General features: G+C 39.5%; 2 protein-coding genes across 4 annotated transcripts in view; both read left to right on the top strand.

Moving 5' to 3' along the window:
• PCDHGC3 (protocadherin gamma subfamily C, 3) overlaps positions 1–13,709 on the top strand; it is a 110,442-nt gene that overhangs the window by 36,681 nt on the left and 60,052 nt on the right. The gene's annotated exons all lie outside the window — the stretch shown is intronic.
• PCDHGB7 (protocadherin gamma subfamily B, 7) overlaps positions 1–13,709 on the top strand; it is a 95,420-nt gene that overhangs the window by 21,659 nt on the left and 60,052 nt on the right. The gene's annotated exons all lie outside the window — the stretch shown is intronic.

Genomic DNA, 13,709 nt, shown 5'->3' on the forward strand with positions numbered 1-13,709 from the left:
AAAAAATCTTTGAGAGAGGATAAGATTTCTGGATACCAAATTGGAAGAGCTCTGGCTCAGGAAAATGTGATGAAATTGCCATCAGATGGACAATAGAGCAGGTAAAATAATTTATCTATATGTAAAAAGAAATCAGTATGTCCACAATTTCTCCAAGAGAAGCCATGAAAAGATCTAATATGTTTAACAATCATTGAGAACAAGTGTAATTTCTTAGTTCATCTTTAGGTCTCTGAAAAATTTCACACAGTAGTTTGTACACCTTCTAAATAATGAAAGCCTTGAATTCAGTGATTAGAAAGGAATATCCTGGGGGAAAATCATAATGCAAAACCCATTTTACTTGTGCTTTCCTTCTACATCAAGCTCCTAAAAAGAGCCCACTCTCTGATCTATCTAGATAAAGCTAAGGAATTGGAGACTAATCAAATTTTTTAAATAGATGCCACAATCCATAAGATTTCTATATTGTGAAACTTCCTAGAAGCTTTCCATATGTTTACAACTGAAGATCCAGCCAGTAGTTCATCCTGAGTCTGTGTATATGAAAAAAGTAAAGCCTTTTCCCCCACCAAAAAATAAAAAGAGGAAAAACATTAAAAATAAATAAAAAGAAAGACTCAACCTAATAATATTTTTAAATAACACGAAGAAATAAAAAGAAGTCATCACTTTGACTGCATATGCTGGAGTCATTGAGAATATAAATCTCCAAGAATATTTAATTGCCCAAGTAAAGACTGTGCTACTGCCTTTCAGCTTGCAGATTCCAGTGAGAAACAGCCTTTTCTCTTTGCTCTCAACCCTTCAGAACCTCGGCCTCTGATTTCTTCAGTTTGCAATTCTAGAGTAGAGACCCAGAGTACTGCTATCAGCTCACGTGGAAACAGATAAACAGGAGAGCCCATTATGTTTCCTCTGGGTGGCTTTCCTAATCAGACCTTGTAAAAATGCTGGGGCTGGTTGTCCAGGAATTAATGGGCTCAGAAGTTGCAGGTTAATGTGGAAAAAGAATACCTCACTCGAAGTGAAGAAAGTGGGGATGGACCTGGAGCCGATATGCCCACACACTACATTTTGTATCATACATTATAAATAGTAGTTGAAAATTCTTTTAATGTTTCTCACATTAATATATTCAAAATATAAATGATAATACGCCCCAGTTCAGCGGGAATGCTATTGAGTTAAATATGTTAGTTGACTCAGCCTGGAGCAAGATTTGCAATAGTACCTACAAAAGATCCTAATGTTGAAAGCAATTCTTTTGCAAAATTATCACCCTAGCGGCAACTGTGTATTTGTCTTCAAAGTGAGAGACCAACAGTGGAAACGACTACACTGAACTTGTTAGAGAAATCACTAGCCTGGGAAAAGCAGAGGTTGAATCACTTAGTCCTGACAGCATTAGATAGCAAGGAGCACCAGAAGCAGAACTGCTCAGATCCCAACACTGGTGGTCAACACCAACTACAACCTCCCAACCTCTGATTTCAGTCAGAATGTATACAGAGTTCAGCCTTCAAGAAGACATGCCCCTGGGCATCTCTGTGCTGAGACAGAGGGCTGCTGACGTGGACAAGGGCATCAAAGTGGAGATCAGGAATGCCTGTGGAGTCCAGCATACCCATATCCAGTTTGGCCTTCATCATGGTAGAGGAGAAATGAAAACTTCAAGTAAATTGGAATCAGTTCAGTTCAGTCGCTCAGTCGTGTCCGACTCTTTGCGACCCCATGAACTGTAGCATGCCAGGCCTCCCTGTCCATCACTAACTCCTAGAATCCACCCAAACCCATGTCCGTTGAGTCAGTGATGCCATCCAACCATCTCATCCTCTGTTGTCGTCTTCTCCTCCTGCCCTCAATCTTTCCCAGTATCAGGGTCTTTTCAAATGAGTCAGCTCTTCGCATCAGGTGGCCAAAGTTTCAGCTTCAGCATCAGTCGTTCCAATGAATATTCAGGACTGATTTCCTTTAGGATGGACTGGTTGGATCTCCTTGCAGTCCAAGGGACTCTCAAGAGTCTTCTCCAACACCACAATTCAAAAGCATCAATTCTTTGGTGCTCAGCTTTCTTTATAGTCCAACTCTCACATCCATACATGACCACTGGAGAAACCATAGCCTTGACTAGGCGGGCCTTTGTTGACAAAGTAATGTCTCTGCTTTTCAATATGCTGTCTACGTTGGTCATAACTTTCCTTCCAAGGAATAAGCGTCTTTTAATTTCATGGCTGCAGTCACCATCTGAAGTGATTTTGGAGCCCAGAAAAATAAAGTCAGCCACTGTTTCCACTATTTCCCCATCTGTCTGCCATGAAGTGTTGGGACCGGATTCCATGATCTTAGTTTTCTGAATGTTGAGCTTTAAGCCAACTTTTTCACTCTCCTCTTTCACTTTCTTCAAGAGACTCTTTAGTTCCTCTTCACTTTCTGCCATCAGGGTGGCGTCATCTGCATATCTGAGATTATTGATATTTCTCCCGGCCATCTTGATTCCAGCTTGTGCTTCCTCCAGCCCAGCATTTCTCACGATGTCCTCTGCATATAGGTTAAATAAGCAGGGTGACAATATACAGCCTTGACGTACTCCTTTTCCTATTGGAACCATTCTGTTTTTCCATGTCCAGTTCTAGCTGTTGCTTCCTGACCTGCATACAGGTTTCTCAAGAGGCAGGTCAGGTGGTCTGGTATTCCCATCTCTCTCAGAATTGTCCACAGTTTATTGTGATCCACACAGTCAAAGGCTTTGGCATAGTCAATAAAGCAGGAATAGATGGTTTTCTGGAACTCTTGCTTTTTTGATGATCCAGCAGATGTTGGCAATTTGATCTCTGGTTCCTCTGCCTTTTCTAAAACCAGCTCGAACATCTGGAAGTTCACGGTTCACGTATTGCTGAAGCCTAGCTTGGAGAATTTTGAGCATTACTTTACTAGCGTGTGAGATGAGTGCAATTGTGCTGCAAATTGGAATATGAAGAGATTAAAGAGTATTCCATGGTTTGAAAGGAAGGAATGAGGGTGTGTGTGTGAGGGCAGGGAGGGTGGGTTGATTTCCCAGCATTGTTGAAATCAAAATTCTAGATGATGACAACAAAGTACTGGAGAGTTTTTTTTTTGCCATACCTGGTGGCTTGTGGGCTCTTACTTCCCCAATCAGGCATTGAATCCTCGACCTCATCAGTGAAAGCTCAGCATCCTAACCACTGGACCACCAGGGAATTCCCCCAGAGATAGTTCTTACTTCTATTTTTGTAATTCCTGAAGATTCTGCACCTCAGATAGTAACTGCTCTGTTTCAAAACACAGAATCCAGATTCAGGAGAAAACAGAGAGGTCACGTGTCTGGTACAAGAAAATGTGCTTTTAGAATTGAATCTTCCACCAGTAATTGCTACAAGCTTGTCACGGATGGGGCCCTAGAGTGGGAGCAAACCCTGGAGTACAATATCACCATCACAGCTGCTGACCTAAGTAAGCCACCACTCTCCTCCAGAAGAAGCATCTGGCAGCACAGTGGCTAGCGGTGTCGACAACAACGTGCCAGTTTTCCCTCAGGCCTCGTACGTGGTCCATGTAGATGCAAACAACTTTTCTGGCACCTCCATTGCCCAAGTCTGCATCTCATATCCCAATCTGGGACCCAGCGGCCGTATCTCCTACTCCATTGTGACAAATTCAAATACTTCAAGTGAATTTGAGCTAATGCAGAATGCCAAATTGAGACTGTTCCTTGTGACCAGGTAATTATACAAATGGATCCAAATAATGGTAGCATACCATTTTACCAAACTTGCAGATTATAAACAATTCAAGAGTTATATAATAACATTTGAAATAAAACTCCCCATTATATTAATACTACAAGTTTTTTGGAAGCTTGCGGTCTGAAATAGAACAACCACAACCACGCACATGAAAATAGTTACCTTTGGAAAGTGAAAATAGGTAAAATGGATAATATGGAAGCTCTGAAAAAAGTGAAAGGAGGATTACTGGTAAGTAAGGAGAAAGAGACTATTAGGAGGAAGATGCATTGGAGTGTGTCTGATTTTTAGTCATGGTAGGGTTCCTTGTTGGCGTGGATTCTGTTGTCCAAGATATGTTAATTTTATTATAAATTCTGCTTAGCTGTTGGTTTCTAAAAGGAATTCAACAAATCAGATAATTTGACATCTTCAAACTGGATTCTGATGCTTACCTGAAAAATTTGCTAAAGCTTGAAAACCAAGAAAAGGCAAGCATTTCAACAATATGTGTCACTTTATATACTGGATTTACCTTATTTAACATTGTTCTGGCAGTATGTTAGAGGAGGCAGTGAATATTCCTGGTGAACAAAGGGCACATATTTGATACCTACTGATTCTTCTATTTACCTTATTTAAAGTAAATGTTTGCATATGTGGTACGAGGCAGTGATTCAGTGAGGTACGGGTCAAGGTTCTTTTTTCCTGTACGGATACCCAGTTTTTCCAGCATCACTTGTCAAAAAGATTTCCCTTTTCCTATTGAATTGCTTTGGCACCCCTGTTGAAGATCATTTGATTGATATACGTGGGTATGTTTCTACATTCTCCATCATATGTCATTGATCTGTCTATGCTTTTGCCAATACCACTCTGGCTTGATTATTCTAGCTTCATAAGTCTTGACATCAGGTAAGTAAGTCTCCCAAGTTTTTTCTCCTTTTTCAGTGCCATTTTGACTATTCTTAGCCCTTTGCCTGTCCACATAAATTAGAAGTGTCTTGTCATTTTCCGTAGGGGAAAAGCCTTCAGGGATTTTGAAGGGAATTGATTGCCTTGAATCTATAAATCTACTGGTGGAGGGGTTACCTTAACAATGTTGAGACTTGCAATCCAGGTGGATGGTATATATCTCATATTTCTGTTTATTTAGGTCTTAAGCTCTATCAACAGTGTTTTCGATCTTGTATATCTTTACTTCTACACATTTGATGGTTTGGGGTATTATTGTAAAATGTATTCCTTGTTTCATTTTCTGTTGCTTGTTTATATTTTGCTCGTTTATATATTGTTGCTATTGATTTTGTATATTGCACATGCTTCTGAAAAGCAAGAGGTGTGAGATGCTCTATGCTCATATCGTGTGAGAATATAATGTAAAAGAATATAGTATAAGCTTACACCACCTCTACATAAGTTCAGCCTTCCCTTTCTCTGCAGGAATAGGTTGGAAGAGTCCACCTCAAACCAGAGAAAACACTAGTGTCTGCCCTTAGTCTAATAGTGGATTGATCATTCATTCATTTCTGTAACAAATATTTATTAACTGCCTACTATATGTAAGGTACTGTCCTAGGTGCCAAGGATGCAGCAATAAACAAGGCCATTATGATTTCTGCATTAATGGGCCCCCATTCTAAGACACAAACTTTTACAAGTCTGATATATGCCACCAAGGAGAAAAGCAGGGTGCTAAGAGCTTATAATAGAGAAGCCTATGCTGGTTTGTAGGGTCAGTAAGTCTTCTATCAGGGAATAATTCTTAGCATGCTGTCTGAAGGATGAATATAAATTAGCTAGGTAACAAGGAGATTAAAGAAGAAATTGTCAGCCAGAGGGAAAAGTAAAGGACTTAAAAAAAGAAAAAAGGTAAGCAATTAAAAAGGGCTTCGGAGGCTAGAAATGGAAAATAAGTGAGATACTTTTTAAGTAACCTTGTACTTAGGAGCTATTGAAAGATTTTATAAAAGGCAGAGACAAGCTATGATTTCAGTTTTTAAAAGATTACTCTGATTGCTGTGTGGTGAATTGATTTATGAGGGTTATAAACGGAAATTAGGGAGAACAGATGACACACTGTTCCTAGTAAGAAATGATGCTGGACTGCATTCAAGAGAAGGTTGTAGATATAAATTGGGTAGATTGGAGATGTATTTAGGAAACATATTCAACAAGACAATAATGGAGTGGGTGGGATGTAAACTCCTTAAGGGCAAGGGACTCTTTTGTTCACTGTTATAGTCTTAATTGAACTAATCTCATTACCTGGCACATGATAGATTCTCAATGAAATACTGTTGGCTGAATAAATACAAAGGATGAAAAGGAGGACATGAGAGTCATTTCCAGGTTTCTGAATTAAGTAACTGATGCACAAAGGTACCATTTAGTGATATGTGGAAGGCTAGAGAAGGGTAGATTTCAGAGAAATCGAGAGTTGAGTTGTAAGCATGTTAAGTTTAAGATTCTGAGAAACATCCAAGTGCAGATATTGAGTGTGGTTGGACATATGGTCACCATTTTTAAAAACGACTTTAATGAGGTATTATTGAGATATAAAAAGTTGTACTTATTTAATATATACAACTTGGTGAGCTTAGAGATAAGTATACTCTAGTGAAACCATCACCACAACCAATGCCACAAATTTCTATCACCTCCAAAAATTTCCTCCCACCCTCTCTATTTCCCCTGGAGAGGGAAATAGCTACCCACTCCAGTATTCTTGCCTGGAGAATTCCATGGACAGAGGAGCCGGGCCGGCTACATCCATGGGGTCGCAAAGAGTCAGATACTACTGAGCGACTAACATTTTCTCTTTATTTTTTGTGTATATGTGTGATAAAAACATAACAAAGTGATGATGTGTTCTTAAAATCTTCTATGAAAGGTTTCCACTTGCTATAGGAAAAAATACCCAGCGTATGACTGCATGCTGTTGCATGAGCTGACTCCTGCCTACCTCTCGAACTTTTTCAAGGCACTCTTCCTCTCATGCTCTATACTATGTTCTTTTTCCAGTTTGGTGCAGGAATGATGCATTTTTTTGTTTCCTTTGCCTGAAACACATTTTCCCCCCATTATTCCTCTCTTCACTGACTAACTGCTATGCAGAAATGTTACTCTTTTTTGTGTGAGAATCAATGCTGTTTTTTTTTAATTAAACTTTTTATTTTGAACTGGGGTATAGCTGATTAACAATATTGTGATAGTTTCAGGTGGACAGCAAAGGGACTCAGCCATACATATACATGTATCCGTTCTCCTCAAACTCCCTTCCTGTCCAGGCTGCCACATACCATTGAGCAGAGTTCCATGGGCTCTACCTGTTTTATTATTTTGATTTTTGAACCATGTAAATGTGTTTCCTATCATAAAATAAAGGAAATTACTAAGATTGAGGTAGATTGCAGATTTACAAGGACTTGAAAAGGTGGCCCTGAGATATTTTTAACTGGGAAAAGCAAGTTGCAGAACAGTGTATGTATTGTAAAATGATCCCTGTGGTGGAAACAGACAGCACACACATTGACATATACAGAAAAATGCTTGAAACTAAACATAATCAGGTATTAACAGTAGTAATCTCTTGGGGGTGAGTCTGGAGGTAAGGTGAGGGTGGTGAGGGGAATCTGATGTTTTATTTTCTTAAATCTCCTTTTAAATCAAAGTATTATTTATATACAGTGAAATGCAAGGATCTTATCTTCAAGTTTTGGCACATGTATACACCCATATAATCTACCCACATGAAAATATGGGAAATTTCTATACCCTCAAGGGCAAAAGAAGTTCTGTGACCATAATAATGTTGATTTCTGGGAATTCCCTAGCAGTCCAGAGGTTAGGGCCCCAGGCTTCCGCTTCAAGGGGTGAGGGTTCAATCCCTGGCTGAGGAATTAAGATCCCGCAAGCCTAAGGCACAGTCCAAAAAATTACTGTTAGTCTCAACTTGATGCTTAATCACTGTTATTTCACATAAGGAATATTTATTTAGAGCAGGGGTCCTCAAGCCCCGCGCTGTGGACTGGTAGTGGTCTGTGGCCTGTTAGGAACTGGATTGCAGAGCAAGAGGTGAGCTGCCGACAAGCAAGTAAATCTTCATCTGCTCACATTAGTGCCTGAACCACCTTATTTCAACTGCTGACCACTGAAGGGCCATTGCCAACCATTGGTCAGGACAATAACTCGCTTTTTGCACTTGCCACAGGATCTCCCTCCAAGGGGAACACATTAAATATTCCCCTTTAATGTGTTAAACACACATTTACACACAAGGTCATTTAATAACCCTGGGACTGACAATTAAGTCCCCGGTGGTTTGGGTTTGCATATGCCACAGGGTATGTGAGCAATAGAATAAGAAAGGAACTTATAGATTTCATCTGTCTTCTATCTGGCCCCACCTCAAACTACTAAAGTAATTAGTCAGAGACTGCCTGGAGAAAAGCACTGCTGTATTAACCTGTGACCTTGTTACTCCTCCTCTTCAGTACTCAGCACAGCTGGGGATGCTGAGAGAGGACAGGCCAAGACCAAAATCTCAGGCAGGGCTGGTATTATCTCAGTGTTGTTAACTGCTTGTATTTTGCTCAAAGGTCATGATATTTTCTGTACTGTGCCTATTAAACATCTTACATTTTATCCCTAGGCTGAGCAGAGGGAATCTGTTCACAGACTGGGCAATAGCGGTGGCCTCACTGTGAAATGTGTCTGATTGCTGGGTGTGCAGGGAGATGCCTCTATTGATGTAGAGTAGCAAGTAGAAGTACTGGCTAAACATACATGCCTTAAATAATACTAGACATGCAATAACTCTCCTGTCTGAGGAGACCTACCAGTGAGACAAGTGGTCCTTCAAAACAGGATGGCTCTGGACATGCTAACAGCAGCACAAGGTGGGACCTGTGCTCTCATTCAAACTCAGTGTTGTATATATGCCCGGTGACTCCCACAGTATTTACTCTGCTATGAAAGCTTTAGACCAGGACAACATTGCCATAGATTCCTTCTCCATGGACCTGGTAAGCACTTGGCTCTAGAATTTGCCCGTATCCTGGCGAATGACTATTTTTGGCATACTAGGTATCTCACTCTTGATAGTCTTTAGCTACAGTATTGTGTTTGTGGTATGTGGTTGCAGTGCACCTCTGCATACCTGACCCCAGGGATATCCTGGAAGAGAGGGTGGACCAAGACTGTAAGGGTCATGCAGAGTATGTAGGGGCGGAGTGTATGATCAGGGCACTCAGGACGGCTGTTTTATTGCTCAGTCCACCTGCTGTTTCACCAGTCCCATCACTTACCCCCTACTCACATGTATCCACTCATCTTAATCATAGGGTTTAATCAGTAACTAAGTGCTTGCCCCCTGCCCCAGCAGCTGGTTTCCCTGGTAACTGATAAGCCAACCTGACGTCATTTCCCCCTATAAATGGTAACCTCCATGTTCCGTGAGTAGCGAAGTTGTTGCCAAGTCCTGCCTTCTGTGTGCTGTTCACAGTGGGGTGTTACTCCATGACCTTCTGACTTCTAAGATTCCCTGTCCAACAAATTATTGATGTCTCTGTCACGGTCTCTGGACTTGCTTCACTCTCGCAGCTGGGCAACTACAGAGCTGATAGGCCTGTGGGCCGCAGCCTAACACAGTAAAGGTAAACTTAATTAGTTTCTTAAGTATCCTTTCAGCGTTTCTTTATACAAATATGGGTGAATTATGGATACGTGTTTTTATTTCCCCACTTTTCTTACAAAAGAGATAACATACTGGACACTGTTTTATATCTTGCTTTCTTCACTCTGCAATGTATCCTTGAAAAATATTTTCATATTAATACATAAAAAAGCTTTTTAAACAGCTGCTTAGTGTTCTATTGTGCTGTTAGTCTCCTGGTTAATAAGTTGATACATGGGTTGTTCCAGTCTTCAAACATTACAAACAGCTGAGTTGAATAGCCTTGTACCTACATTATTTTGTACGTATGCAGTAAATTTGTGGGATAACTTTTCAGAAGTGGAATTGCTGCGTCAAAGGAAAAAAATAGGCTTGTAATTTTGATAGGTACCTTCACAGCCAGGTTTTTGAAACTTTTTATTTAGAAATAATTTCAAATTTATCGAAGGGTTGCAAGAATTGTACAATTGTATATGATTTACCTACTTACTGGTTTTAAATGTTTATTTGTTTGTTGTAGGATGTGGTCTTTGTTGTAGGATGTGGGAGCTTTAATCTTCGTTGGGGTGTGTGGGATCTCTAGCTGTGGCATGCAGGATCTGGTTCCCTGACCAGGGATAGAACCTGGGCCCCCTGCATTGGTAGCGTGGAGTCTTAACCCTGGACCATTAGGAAAGTCCCTACCCACTTGTTGTTAATATTTTGTCTTTTGCTACATTTCCTTTATCATTTCTCTCTTTATCATTCATATGTGTACACATGTGTGTATACCTATTTATGTCTGTACACATTACTATTTTTATGAATCATTTGAGAATAACTTATAGATATGTCTCATTATTTCTCAGCACTTCATTATGTATTTTCTAACAAGGACATTCTTTAGGTAACTGAATATCAATAATGAAAATCAGAACATTCAACACTGATACAATATGATTGTCTGTACTTTATATATTCAAAATTTACCAATACTTTACAGTAATTCTTTCAAGACCAGGCTCATACGTTGCATTTAGTTATCATGTCTCTTTAGTTTACTTTAATCTGAAACAGTTCTTCAGCCTTGCTTTGACTTGTGCTGATATTTTCAAAAAACTATAAGCCATGGATTCATAGAATGCCCTTAATTTTGGTTTGTTTTATGCTTCCTTGTGATTATATCTAAAGTAGGCCTTTTTGGGTAGTATATTAGTTATCCATTGCTGTGTAACAAATTAGCTGAAGACTTAAAGACTTAACAAACATTTATTATCTTAAACATTTTGTGACCAGGAGTCTGAGTTTGGTTTAATTCCTCAGAGGTTGCTGGAATGAGGGCCTCAGCTTCTTGCTGGTTGTTAGCTAGAGTCCTGCCTTAGTTTCATGTCATGTGGGCCTCTTGTGTGTATGTTTGTGTGCGTATGTGCTCAGTTGTGTCCGACTCTTTGCGACCCCATGGACTGTAGTCTGCCAGGCTTTCCTCTCCATGGAATTTTCCAGGCAAGAATACTGAATTGGGTTGCCATTTCCTCCTCCAGGGGATCTGGCTTGTATCAGTCAAAGTACTGTGCTCAAAGTTACTTGTAATATGGTTGTGTTATTCATTTGAAATAAAATTAAGTGTATTTGTTTCTGTTGCATGCAATTTTAGTTTTTCCACACTCTAAAATTGATGAGTGCTGGTTAGTATTTTTGAATATGTAAAGCATTTACGTAATTAAAGTAAAAACTATTTGTTTCAAGTTATACTCAGGAAATTGTCACTCCTCCTTTATCTCTTCTGCCTCATTCGTAAGTCACTGTGTGTCTTTTTGCAAAAAAAAAAACAACACACATATATTTATATTTTCTTCTTTCTTCCTTACACAAAGAGTAACAGGCTATGCAGTCATTCCCGGCTTCTTACAATTACGGTATACATACATTTCAGTTACCACAGCTGAAATAATACTGTTCTCCTAAAAACAGTTCAAACTCTGATTTCCATAGTATATTAACTGAGTAACTGCATAAAGTACAAATTTTGCTGTTGACCCTTTCGTCCACAAATTACTTTGCAAATAATAAATGTGCACCATGATCAGTGACCAGTCACATGGCTTCTTCCAGTCCGGTAGTGACTGGTCATTGTGTATCTGTTATTTAGCTCATGCACAAACAGCAGAGCATATAGTTGTGTTAGCTTCTTGTCTCCCAGTGATAAAACCACATGACATTGTACAAAAATGTATGGAGGGAATTGACCGACAAAAATGAAAGTGCAGCCAAGAAACAAAAGTGTTAAGACTCTCAGTAAAATTTGAATTGAACATAGAGTTACAGAATAAATGGTGACCACAGAAATGTTGACACTGTTGCCTTCAAGAGTCTCGAGACGTGCAGCCAAAGGAAGTTAGTGAAGGTGAACATAATGACACAAGTGAGGAAAGTGGCTGTGATGAAAAAATGAAGATGCTCCAGGAAAAAGATGACACCAGCAAAATGTTCACATTACAGGAACTCTCAGAAATATACTTTTGACTTTGAAAGCTCAAAGGATACATATAACATTGGAAGTTGATTCAAACATTAAAAGGTGTATGACAGTTGGGCAAGGCATAGAAAAGATGCTTGCTCTATAAGTTATAAGATGAGAAGAAGCCAAACCATCTTCAAACTCTTCTTGATAACTTTTTGTTTTTTGGCTGTGTTGGGTCTTCATTGCTGTGCGTGGACTTTCTCTTATTGCTGTAGCTTCTCTTGTTACGGAACACAGGCTCCAGGGCACTTGGGCTTCAGTGGTTGTGGCGAATAGGCTTAGTTGCCCCAGGGCATGTGGACTCTTCCCAGACCAGGGATGGAAACCATGTCCCCTGCGTTGGCAGACGGATTCTTTACCACTGGACCACCAGGGAAGTCTGATAAGATTTTTATTATGAAATAAACCCTTTAATTCTCAGTGGTTCTAGTGTTTTAGATTATGATGTGGTAATTAAATATTGCTGTTTAATGTCCCTACAAGGGATTCTTTAATGTTTTCATTTTAAAAATTGTAAAGGTCATGGAATAATTATATTTCCCCACATTGTTTATTAAGGTCACTTTACACAGTTTCAGCTTACATGGTCATTTTTACAGTCCTGCACTACCTTGCAGAGTGAGAGCTGACTGTAGGTACTCTTGTGCACTTTGTTTTAAAATTTTTTAAAAGTCAATTTAATTGCAGTATTATATATATGTGTGTGTGTGTGTATAATGTACCTTTTACAATTATACAGCCAAGGTGGATTTTGACAGATAGTTACACCTGTGTGACCACTACTATAATCAAAATATAAAACATTTCTATAACATTAGAAAGTTCCTTCATGCTCCTTCAGAATCAGATCCGCACATTCCCGGCTTAAGGCCAACACTGATCTGCTTCCTGTCACTGCAATCCAGAATTTTATCTAAATGGAATCCTACAACATCCTCATTTGTATCTGCCTTCTTTTGCTCAACATATTTTTGGAATTCATTCATATTGTTGCATGTACCAGTAGCTTGTTCATTTTTATTCCTGAGCAGTATTGTATTATGTAGACTTCCCTGGTGGCCCAGTGGGAAAGAATCTGCCTGCCAATGCAGGAGATGTGGGTTTGATCCCTGGATGGGAAAGATCCCCTGAAGAAAGGAATGGCTACCTACTCCAGTATTCTTGCCTGGAAAATTCCATGGACAGAGGAGCATGATGAGCTAACATCCGGGAGGTCGCAGAGTCGGACACGACTGAGCATGCATACATATGCATGTTGTATTATGTAAATATCACAATTTGTGTATCCACTCACCTGTTGATGGACATTTGGGTTGTTTTCAGTTTGATGTTGTTCTGGATTAAGGTTATATGAACATTTATTGTACAAGTCTTTTTGTATGTGGCACAGAGGTCTTCCCAGGTGGCACAGAGGTAAAGGATCTGCCTGCCAATGTAGAAGACACAAGAAACACAGGTTTGATCCTTGGATCAGGAGGATCCCCTGGAGTAGGAAATGTCAACCCACTCCAGTGTTCTTGTCTGGAAAATTCCATGGACAGAAGAGCCTCACAGGCTACAGTCCATGGGGTTGCAAAGAATCAGACATGGCTAAGCATAGCACAGCAACCTCTTTTTGTAGGCCTTTTTTTGTAAAAAAAATATATATATATATGTGTGTGTGTTTGTGTGTGTGTGTGTGTTTTATTTCTTGGATAAATAACTAAAAGCATGATCACTGGGTCATATAATACAGAAGGTTTATATTTAGCTTTAGAAGAAATTTCAAAACTGGTTTTCAAACCAG

The sequence above is a fragment of the Giraffa tippelskirchi genome, chromosome 6 (assembly GCF_054371585.1).
Source record: "Giraffa tippelskirchi isolate mGirTip1 chromosome 6, T2T-mGirTip1v1.2.pri, whole genome shotgun sequence".
Lineage (NCBI taxonomy): Eukaryota > Metazoa > Chordata > Mammalia > Artiodactyla > Giraffidae > Giraffa > Giraffa tippelskirchi.